We start from the raw sequence: 9,893 nt of genomic DNA on the forward strand, positions 1-9,893 counted from the left end.
ATTGAAGAATGTAGTGTATTGAGCATTTAGCACAGTGTTAAGCAAATAGTAAGTAAAAAGTCAACAATGAATAAAAGTCAACAATGGTGGTTATGAGGACTATAAGAAGAGGAAAGAAGAAGAGGGAGAGCTGAAGGAAGGGAAGGAGACTGAGGAGAAGAGAAAAGGTCAAGAAGATAGAAGAGGACAAGGAGAAGAGGAAGAAGGTGGAATTATAGCCAGAGATAAAGGATCAAAGTGACAATTTCTAGTTCTTGTTTTTTTAGTGTCAGAACTTCCTCCACAGGTATAAAAATACCATCTGAAACAACATGGAATATTAAATATATGCTCTGCACCCTGAAAATTATTCTATTCTTCATCTTAGGCTTTGCACAGTTTTCCTTTTTTTGCCTAAGATTGATTACCTTTTCTGTAGGCTAAAGAAGAATGTCATGAGAACTGAGCTCCTGGTTAAGATTGTGGGCTTGAAAAGGAGGAGAAAGGCAAAAAGCATGTTGTCAACTTGTACTCTGGGCACATGGCAAATATTTTGGTTGTGTTATTTACAAATGGACTACTTGGCAGCATGGTAAAGGTTAACCTTGGCGCTCTGAAACCAGATGGAAGATGCGGAAGTTCCTTCTAGAGAAAAAATGAAATAGATGATTTCTCTGGTGTTTCTGATCTCTAATTAATAGCATCTGAAAGGAGAAATCATGACCCAGGCAGAGGGGAAGAAAGAAAAATGTTCTCAGTTACCTTTAAAAGTAAAATTCCATTTGGTAATTTTCCTAAGTAGATTTTTGTCATATCAGGCCTCAGTCATTGTGTCTTTCCTTTGTGTTGGGGATGTTGGGAACTGAGCTGGTAATACATTAATAGCAATAATAAAGGCTAACATTTATTGAGCATTACTATATGCAGAGCACTGTTTTTCATGCTTTCTACCACTTTATACTCAATGGAATCCCATAAAGTACGTATCATACTATAGTTGAGAAATAGGAGGCTCAGAGAATTTAAATAATTTGGCTAGTCACAAAGGCAGTAGTTAGCAGAGCTAAAAGTCAAACCAAGGACTAGCTGAAAGCAAAGCCATCTGTGGTCTACCATGCTATGCATACGAGATGTCTGCTTCAGTAATTCACACACAGTAGGTATACAATAATTCTCCCCTTTGCTTTCTTCAAAGGAGTTACTGCCTTGGATTGTTACTTCTTTCAATAAAGCTATTTTTATCTGTACACAGGTTGAGATAATGCCATATGTAGACAGTGATATTAACTTTGATCTGGGGGTCTGAAATACTCATTTTCTCCTGGATGTTTCTGTTTTGCTGATTCTAGATCTTAGCATAAAGACACAGCATCCTTCCTTGGGCTTAAGAAGCCCTGAGATATGGCCAACAGAAGGACGTTACCTCCCTGGATACTTGAGGAGGTGAGACATGCAATGATGAGAAGGAAGACATCTGTCTCCCCTGGGGTTCCTTTTTCTATACCATTCTGACACATTCATACTTATATAATCATGTGAGATACATCAATTTTTTAAATTAAGGGAGAAACCCAAAGCTTGATCTTGATTCCAGCAGATAATTTTCTGACCTATTAGAGGACCACAGCAAATTGGGTAAGGAACACAGGGCACGGTGGCGACTAATTAGTTATCGCCACAACAAGAGGATACGCCCAATCCTTGTTCAAGGAATGACTGTTTCAACTGTTACCGTGCGGTCCCCTTTTATCTTCCTAAACCCCAAACTACGATAGCAAGTTGAGTGAGGAAACTGAGGCCCATGCATGTCCAAGGTCACACCATTAGCCTACAAATGAATGAGAATTTAGGTTTTTCACCTCCCAGTCAAAAATAATCTTTGATTCAAGGCATTTCCACAAATTATGGAAGACGGCTTGCTGGGGAAAGAAAGGAGGATCCTAATTAGTCAGAAGTGTTTGGTAAATGTGGCATACTCTATCATCTTTTCAGAATGTAAAATGTACATTATGCACACGGAAGTCTCTCATAAATCCTGCTATACATTTTTTAAATTTTACCCATAAATTCTGTACATTTTGAGTAGGTTTTTTCTAAGCACCTGTTAATATCCAGAGGCACTAGTATTTCTCAAAGCCCATTTTAAGGACTAACATCTCAAAGTAATTCAGAAAAGCTCTGGAAATGCTTCTTATTTGGGAAATCATAGTACAAATAATAATCATAATAATTGCCTTTTATTGGTATTTCTTTTTTTTTTTTAAAGATTTTATTTATTTATTTGACAGAGATAGAGACAGCCAGCGAGAGAGGGAACACAAGCAGGGGGAGTGGGAGAGGAAGAAGCAGGCTCCTAGCGGAGGAGCCCGATGTGGGGCTCGATCCCATAACGCCGGGATCACACCCTGAGCCGAAGGCAGACGCTTAACCGCTGTGCCACCCAGGCGCCCCTTTATTGGTATTTCTATGTGCATACTATCTCTCCTCAGAATACCACCATAGTTTTGTAGCAAGTCTTTCCAGTCCCAAACTTTTCCTGTCTGATGGATCCTCTATGTTTCTACTAGATCTGCCTTCCCTAAATACACTTTCGCTATGCCTTCCTCACCCCTCTATCTGTGACACTCCACTATGCTCAGTATAAAACCTGACTTCTCAATCTGGCATTTCAATCTCTCTGCACTGCTTTCCAAGATGAGCCCTTTGGTTTAATCAACCGACTCACTCTCTGATCCCAACACAGGGCACAAGCTTTCTCACTTCCCCCACCTTTGTGTTCTCCCCTCTGCCCACATGTGTAGGTGTGTCTGTCCATAAATTGCAGGATCCTCTGAGAGCAGAGGTGGTCACCTGCTCAGCACTGCTCCCCTCACAGGACCTGGCCTAGTGTCTTACACCAAGGATGCTGGAACAATTCTGGTTGTCCACCTGCACTGCCTTCACCCCCACATCTATGACTCTCCAAAATTAATGTCCACAAGCAGGGTCACATTTGATGACCTGACACTCGGCAACTCATGTGGTGTTATTTATAAGCTTAACTGTGGTGACAAAACTTTACTATTAAAGAAGTTAGAAATACCTAAAAGAATTGCAATTTTGAGGAAAAAAGCAACATACATTTTAGTTCTGTCTTTTAAAAAAAATATTGAAATTCTAGACCTTCAAGCCCAAGTTTTTGTGTTGGTTTTAAGAATAGGAGCCCATGGGTTTGTGTCAAGGACATACTGCAAGTAGTTCCATCTCTACTTTCTAAAGCAACTATTTGCAGAGGGATCAATGAATATGAAGGCAGAGAGGCTGAGATAGAAGGACAATCGATAGTCAAAAGACCTGGCTTTGGGTTCTGGCTTTATGGATGACTCCGGAGTGACCTTGGGAAAAGTGACTTAACCTCCCTGGGCAGCACTTACCTTGGCTGTAAAATAGGAAGTCTAATATTTAAACTCACAGGGTTATTGTGGGAATTAACTGCGGTAATTGCTGTAAAATGCCTTGTAAATTATAAGGGGCTCTGCAAATGTTAGTTACTGTTAAGGAAATATTCGGGCATCTCCAGGTTTATTTGTTTGTCTGTTTTAGCCAATACCAGAGGCATTTCCAACTGCCCCAGAATAATTTCTATCGTGAAATGTGGGATTCTTTTATGTCTGTATGATTGCTCCATGTTTTAGTTCCAACTCTGTTCATATTTACATTCAGCAGAGTTAACTTCTTAACAAAAATTCTTCTCTTTACTGTTTGAAGACTTTTGCCGTTAGTAACTCAATGAAATATGCTGAATCCAAGCTTGGACTTTCAGCTAAACACACACACACACACACCCACACACCCACACACACACACACAGTCAGGTTTATTTTTCTTTCTTCTTTCCTTTCGTTCCTTCCTTTCCTCCTCCTTTCCTCTTCTCTCCTCCATGCCTTTGTCTTTTTCTGTTTTTCTTCCTTTCTTCGAGTAAGGATCTAGAAATACTCATATCAGAAAATGCTACATGACCAGAGTGACTATATTTTACTTCTCCCCTGACTGAGTCTACATGAAACACCGGTAAAAGCCTCACCATTTTCTCCAGAGCATTCAGACAGGCTCTAGTCAAATGCAGGTAAAATGTACCTAACTGTGTGTTATTTACCAGTCAGGTCCCAGAGCAGACTATAAAGTTAATGCATAATCTACTATGCAAGACACTTGATTACTGAAGAGCATCCCTCAGGCATTCTGCAGCCTATAGGGGTGATACATTTTCTATGATATGATGGGAATTATTGGCTCTTTGGACCAGAACACTCTCAAAGTCCACATAAAGACCCTTATTTTCACAATGGATTGAAAAGCCAACAGACTCTGGTTTCCTGCATATTCACAGTTTGCAGATTATTGATCTGATAATGAATCCACTCAGCATCCTCTGGGTACCCTTAGCTCAATGTATGTGCAACCCCCCTTCATGAGGCCTGAGTCACACAAGTCCCTAAACCAGCACCTGCACAGCAGCTGTTTATGGTGCTCAACTGCTCAGATGACATTTGTCTTTAAAGTGTAGTATTTCAGCCTTCCTTAAAACACAAGGTCAAGGAAAGTAATACTCCCTAGGAAATAATAAGCAAATTGCCATAGGCACTAAATTATAAACAAGAAAAGCCTATACAAATATAATCATAGAATTTTTAAGCTGGAATGAAATGTAATAAAATTGTTTACAACTTATTACACATTAAGGCTAGCCTTGGATTAAAGACAAGACCCCTTTTCAAATTGTGTGTGTGTGTGTGTGTGTGTGTGTGTGTGTATTTTCCTAATCAAATGCCCTTACGTCACGCAGCCGCTCAGGAAAGTGTGTTCTCCAGTGGCTAACATGAGCTACACAAGAGCTACATGGAATATTTGAGAGTTAAGGTCAAAACGTGACCGTATCCCCATCTGGTCTTTTAGAAAAATTATCTTCTAAATTTCAATATAAAGATCAATTCTGGGGGTGTCTGGGTGGCTCAGACAGTTAAGCGTCTACCTTCCGTTCAGGTCATGATTCCAGGGTCCTGGGACCGAGCCCCACCCGCATCAGGCTCTCTCCTCAGTGGGGAGTCTGTTTCTCCCTCTCCCTCTATCCCTCCACCCTACTCCTGCTCTCACTTGCTCTCTTTCAAATAAACAAAACCTTAAAAAAAAAATCAATTCTGTTCTGAATGACCACTATCTCATATATGCAGATGAAACAACACCCTTTACTCCTCTATTTCCATGCCCTTTCTGTCCTCACCAGCCTCTCCACATCATCTTTCCACCTCATGTTCTAAGGGAGATCCTTCTGCTTCAAGCAGAACTCCAAACCAGAACCTGTGATCTGAACTACTGCTCTTCCTTCTTCCCCTTTTCTCCTTTTGGAAGCCCCCTCTCTTCCCATGCTCCTGTCATCTTACACTGGAGTGGAGGGGCTCTGCAACAGATTCCTTTGGATTCACATATTCAAGTGTTCGTTCACTTTACATCTGTGAAATAAAAGAATGAATGGATTCCAGCAGGGGTCCAGCCAGGAATCCACTCTATAAAGCCTTGCTCTCCGACATGTTCCATGTTCCACAGGATCTTCATGTTTTTAATATGTGAAAGACTGAAAAGATCTCTAAACTCACCATATTGGTTTTCTAGTGATTGGATTTTAGTTTCAGTGCACGCAGTGAAGTCTCGAGTCTTATGTCTTTGAATTGCATCTACTCAATCTCTTTTTCTACCTAGGGCTCATAAGCACCACAAAGGCAATAACCCTTTTCTTACTTCTGTGTTTAATCCCCAATGGTCCTCACTATAAAGTTCCGTTCAACAACTGCTGATGTCCAGCTATTTCTGCCCCTTCCATCCCAGATGATTTAGAGTTGACTATAATAAAATGATTTGGAACATACTGCACGAAGTCATTAAAGATCTTTTGTCAGGTAACTGATAAAAAGAACATTCCAGCTTGTCTTTCACATTCACTGGCTCAAAGTTCAAGCAACGTGTACACATGATACCTAAACCACCTTTAGCCTGCTGATTGGAGGATATCATCCATCAGCAGCTGAATGGTGATGCTCATCACTGGCCATCTATGCTGCCTGACGACCGGTGCTGCTGGGGGAAGCTCCAGTGCCTCATTGCTGCTGGAATGCTGAGATGCTGGAGGAAAGGATCTTGGGACAGTGGTTCCCATACTCAGCACCAAGTGGTAGACCCCATTTCTTAACTAGTTCCATATCATGGTCAAGGCTACAATTGCCATCTCCTATGCAGGTATTCTGAGCAAAGCTGAGAGAGCTGCTACCAAAGGCAGGTATCTCCTCTCAGCAAACTACCCCCTACTTCCCATTTCTCCTCACCTCATGGCATTCTCTCTTCATGCAAATTTATATAATAGAATGTAAGGCAGGAGGTTATTTTGGGCAATCAATTGCGTAGGTACCTTACCTGGAAAGGGCTTTTTATTTTTAAACCTCAAAAAGAGGTCTAAAAATTGGAAGTTGTTTTTAATTTGTAAAAATTCATTGACTGAATATGGCTAGCTGATATAAAAACATGGCTTACACATCCAGTAAAATTTCCTTTGACATTAGCCAGTTAACCTGAATATAAGACAATGATTTGTTAACTATATTTCTTTCATTGCTATGGCCAATTATCATGGAGTTTTTAGCAATAATAAATTTGCAATATCCACTTTATTCTCAAGAGTTTTATTGATAAAACTAATCAGGAACACCTGCTTACCATCATTGCCTTTAAACCCACCCTTACACAGAATCTATACACCACCCCCCCATACAACATTCTCAGAGGTCATCAAACCCCAGCTCACTCCATTAGACCAGTCAGAAAGCTTCAGTCAAAAGGGAGCCACACACTTCAGCTCTGTAATCACACCATGGTGAGGGTGGACTAGAAGGTTTCCATTAACAACCATTCCATGAGCCTGAATAATTGGAACAGATTTTGGAACTTCCTCCCATGTGCACAGATAGATCTGTAAATGTGTCCTCTTGTTCTACTAAAAGGAGCCTCAAGAGATTGATATTCACCCATCTCAAATAAACTTGTTTGAACTCTTGGGGGATTCCCTTTAGCTTTTTCATTACCACTACGGAATAATATACACATAATTAGGTGACAGCATGCCCTTTGTTTGAACATCATTAAATATACAACAATTATCACATATAGTATATTCTATGTGCATACAAGCCCCTTCAGGGTAATGCATATTCTCAATCCCAACCCCCCCAAAATATGAATTATTAACATTCACTCTTCAAGCTCTGTAAAAGCAACTTTCAGATCGTGGCACTGAACACTCACTGCTCTGGCATCTACACAGGCTGGCTGGAGAATTCATGTGCTATAGTGTTTGACACACTCATTCTCGCAGGTGAAATACTGCGGGCAAAACTGCATAATTTATTAGGCTGGTACAGCAAGGCTGAATAATTAGATCATTTCCTTGTACAAGGCTACATTTTATGATGATCTTTTTAACAATGTAATCTAAATTGGGGCTGGAGTTGGAGGCGTGGAGGGGGGTTGAAAGTAAACTAATTGGGAGATGCTCTATGAGAAATAACAGCTGTATCATTCCATGCCATCGAAAGTAGGATCCCATCCTCGAAAGGCTTTCAAATCATCTATATTATTGGCTAACAAGCACCTCAAATCTTTTAATAAGAGGAAAATGATTGTATGTGCATATACACATACAATGTTATGGTTTTTGGTGGATGGATAAGCTTAGAAGCCAATAATTTCCTCCATGAACAGGTAGAAATGAACTTCCAAACGTTAGCGAGAGGGCACAAAGTTAGAGAAAGAGTGATACCTTACCCTGCAGTTCCTCCTGAGCCTTGAAATGATGCTTTTGAGAAGAGTAGCCAATGTCACCAAAGAGACAACTCTGAATAAGAATTTGGGATCCTTCTCAGGCGGTCAAGGTAAAGAAGGCAGCTGACGTGGAGGACACGTGTGTGTCCAGGTGTTTGCTAGCCTTGTTAACTCAGTCCTTCCTTATTCCTTAGCAGCAACTGAGCACTAAAGTGGGTTCAGTCAGTAAATAAAGGAGATTTGCTTTTGAAGTGCCTCCCCTTGGACTGCTTTCATTAGCATCCCGTTCTCCTTCAACGATCAAATGTTACATGAGGATCGAGTTGTTTTCCCATTGGCAAATTTGCTTCTCATGAAGACAACCCAGCTCAGGGGCCCCAGCAAGAACCACTGGAAGATCATGCTTCCTGTGGCCACTCTGGTTCTGCTTGGCCTCCCCTCTGTCACATTGTTTCCTCCTTTTTTTTTTCTTTACACATTACTGAGAGGTTAAATTTTTACAAATCTTATATTCGTAAGACATTTTTGTCTTTGAGCTGATGGAAGATAAGGAGGGCTTGTACACCTGGCCTTCCCAGGATGGAAAACTCCATTTGAGAAACTAATTGGCTGTCTTGAAGGTTGGTACATGAGCAAACACTACCATGAAATTCAGACAGGAGAGGCAGATTCAGAGAAAAGGTCACGAGAAACCCTTCTCATAGGATCTGGTCCCTTTCTCTCTGAAAGAGGACCAGACCAAAGTCAAATTCCATTCCTGTGGTAATTTCTGAACTGAAATTATAGACACCCGGGGTTCTAGGTTTAAAGTTTTAAACTCAGGTGCCTAGAACCCCAGCTTTCATCCTCATTTCATTCTCCTCTTTCATTATCATTATCACAAGAAGAAACAAAAATAGTATTTTATTCCCCAACATTAAGCAGCGTGATTTGCACATATTTGCCTTAAGCATAGGGTAAAGACTAAGGCTCACTCATATTCATGCTTTCCTTTGAACGTCACATAATTGGTCCCTAGATTTCCCTGAAATCTTAGATTTTATTCTGAAACCCTTATATTAGCTATGACTTTATCCCAAGGATCAACTCCCTTTAAGCCTTAACATCTATCCCTTGCTTTTGGAAATGGAACTGTTTTTCCAAAGGCTCAGCATGCTGCCCTTTGGGCTTTTGCTATATCTATAGCAACCACTCTGTTGGGGAACCTTACAAATAAAACTAGGCTTTGGAGTTTGGCACACATAAAAAGATACACTGCAATAATAAACATTTTAGGTTCTTTGTTTAAAGCAGCAACAATAGCTTATTAATAACTGCTGAGGTATTGCCCTTCGTTCTGAGTAAAGAAAAGGGATTCTACTCCTTGAAATTCAGTATATTTCCAAGTTAATTTGCTCTTGCATTTAAGACATTTCCTTTTGATAAGTAAGTATGAGACCACGTTTAGAAGAGATGTATGGTCTTAACTGGCAATTAAGAGTGCAGTTCTCTGTTATTTTTGAAGGAGCATCCTAATTTTCTCCAAGAGTTGTACATCCCTATTTTGAAAGTCTTCCCTTTCAAAGAAATCTAATGGTTTTATGAGGCCATTCACTCTGCTCTCAGCATTCCCATGAGGCTTACAGGAGAACAAGTACCAAATATTTTGTAAGTGGGGATAAATAAAGAAAACAATGTCTAGTCATGTTGGATTCAGTGCAAAATTTCCTTTTATTCAATAATCTCCTCACTAAAAGGAACCAGGGTTCCTTGGAGAAATGGCTCATTCGAGGACTGGGGCAGGAAATATATAAGATAAGCTTAGAGAATCTTACAGCACCAAAAAGAAAGAAAGAATTTAAATGCACATAGAAACACACACACAGATGGTGAGAATGTCAAAGGAACACGAAGAGGCAAAAGCATCCAATGGCCAAAGCCATCTGAACAACAAAATAAATAAAGTAGTAAAATAAATATTCATGAGTCTATAGGGGAAGAAAAACATTCTTCTACTCTCTCAGGTTCTACAGCTGGGTCTACGAATTAAATTGACAGAACACACTAACAGGAAGAAGGATACAAATTTT

At 40.2% G+C, this 9,893-nt stretch overlaps 1 protein-coding gene across 2 annotated transcripts in view; it reads right to left on the bottom strand.

Annotated features, from left to right (window-relative positions):
- The window catches only part of SLC14A2 (solute carrier family 14 member 2), a 446,643-nt gene extending 438,496 nt beyond the window's left edge, over window positions 1–8,147 (bottom strand). For both annotated transcript variants that reach the window (XM_045789981.2, XM_087869851.1), the window contains exon 1: window positions 7,828–8,147. The gene's annotated coding sequence lies outside the window, so the exon portion shown is untranslated. The remainder of the gene's footprint in view (window positions 1–7,827) is intronic.
- Between the last annotated feature and the right edge of the window lie 1,746 nt (window positions 8,148–9,893).

This window comes from Ursus americanus, chromosome 19, assembly GCF_024610735.1.
Source record: "Ursus americanus isolate L20-20 chromosome 19, mUrsAme1.1.p, whole genome shotgun sequence".
NCBI lineage: Eukaryota > Metazoa > Chordata > Mammalia > Carnivora > Ursidae > Ursus > Ursus americanus.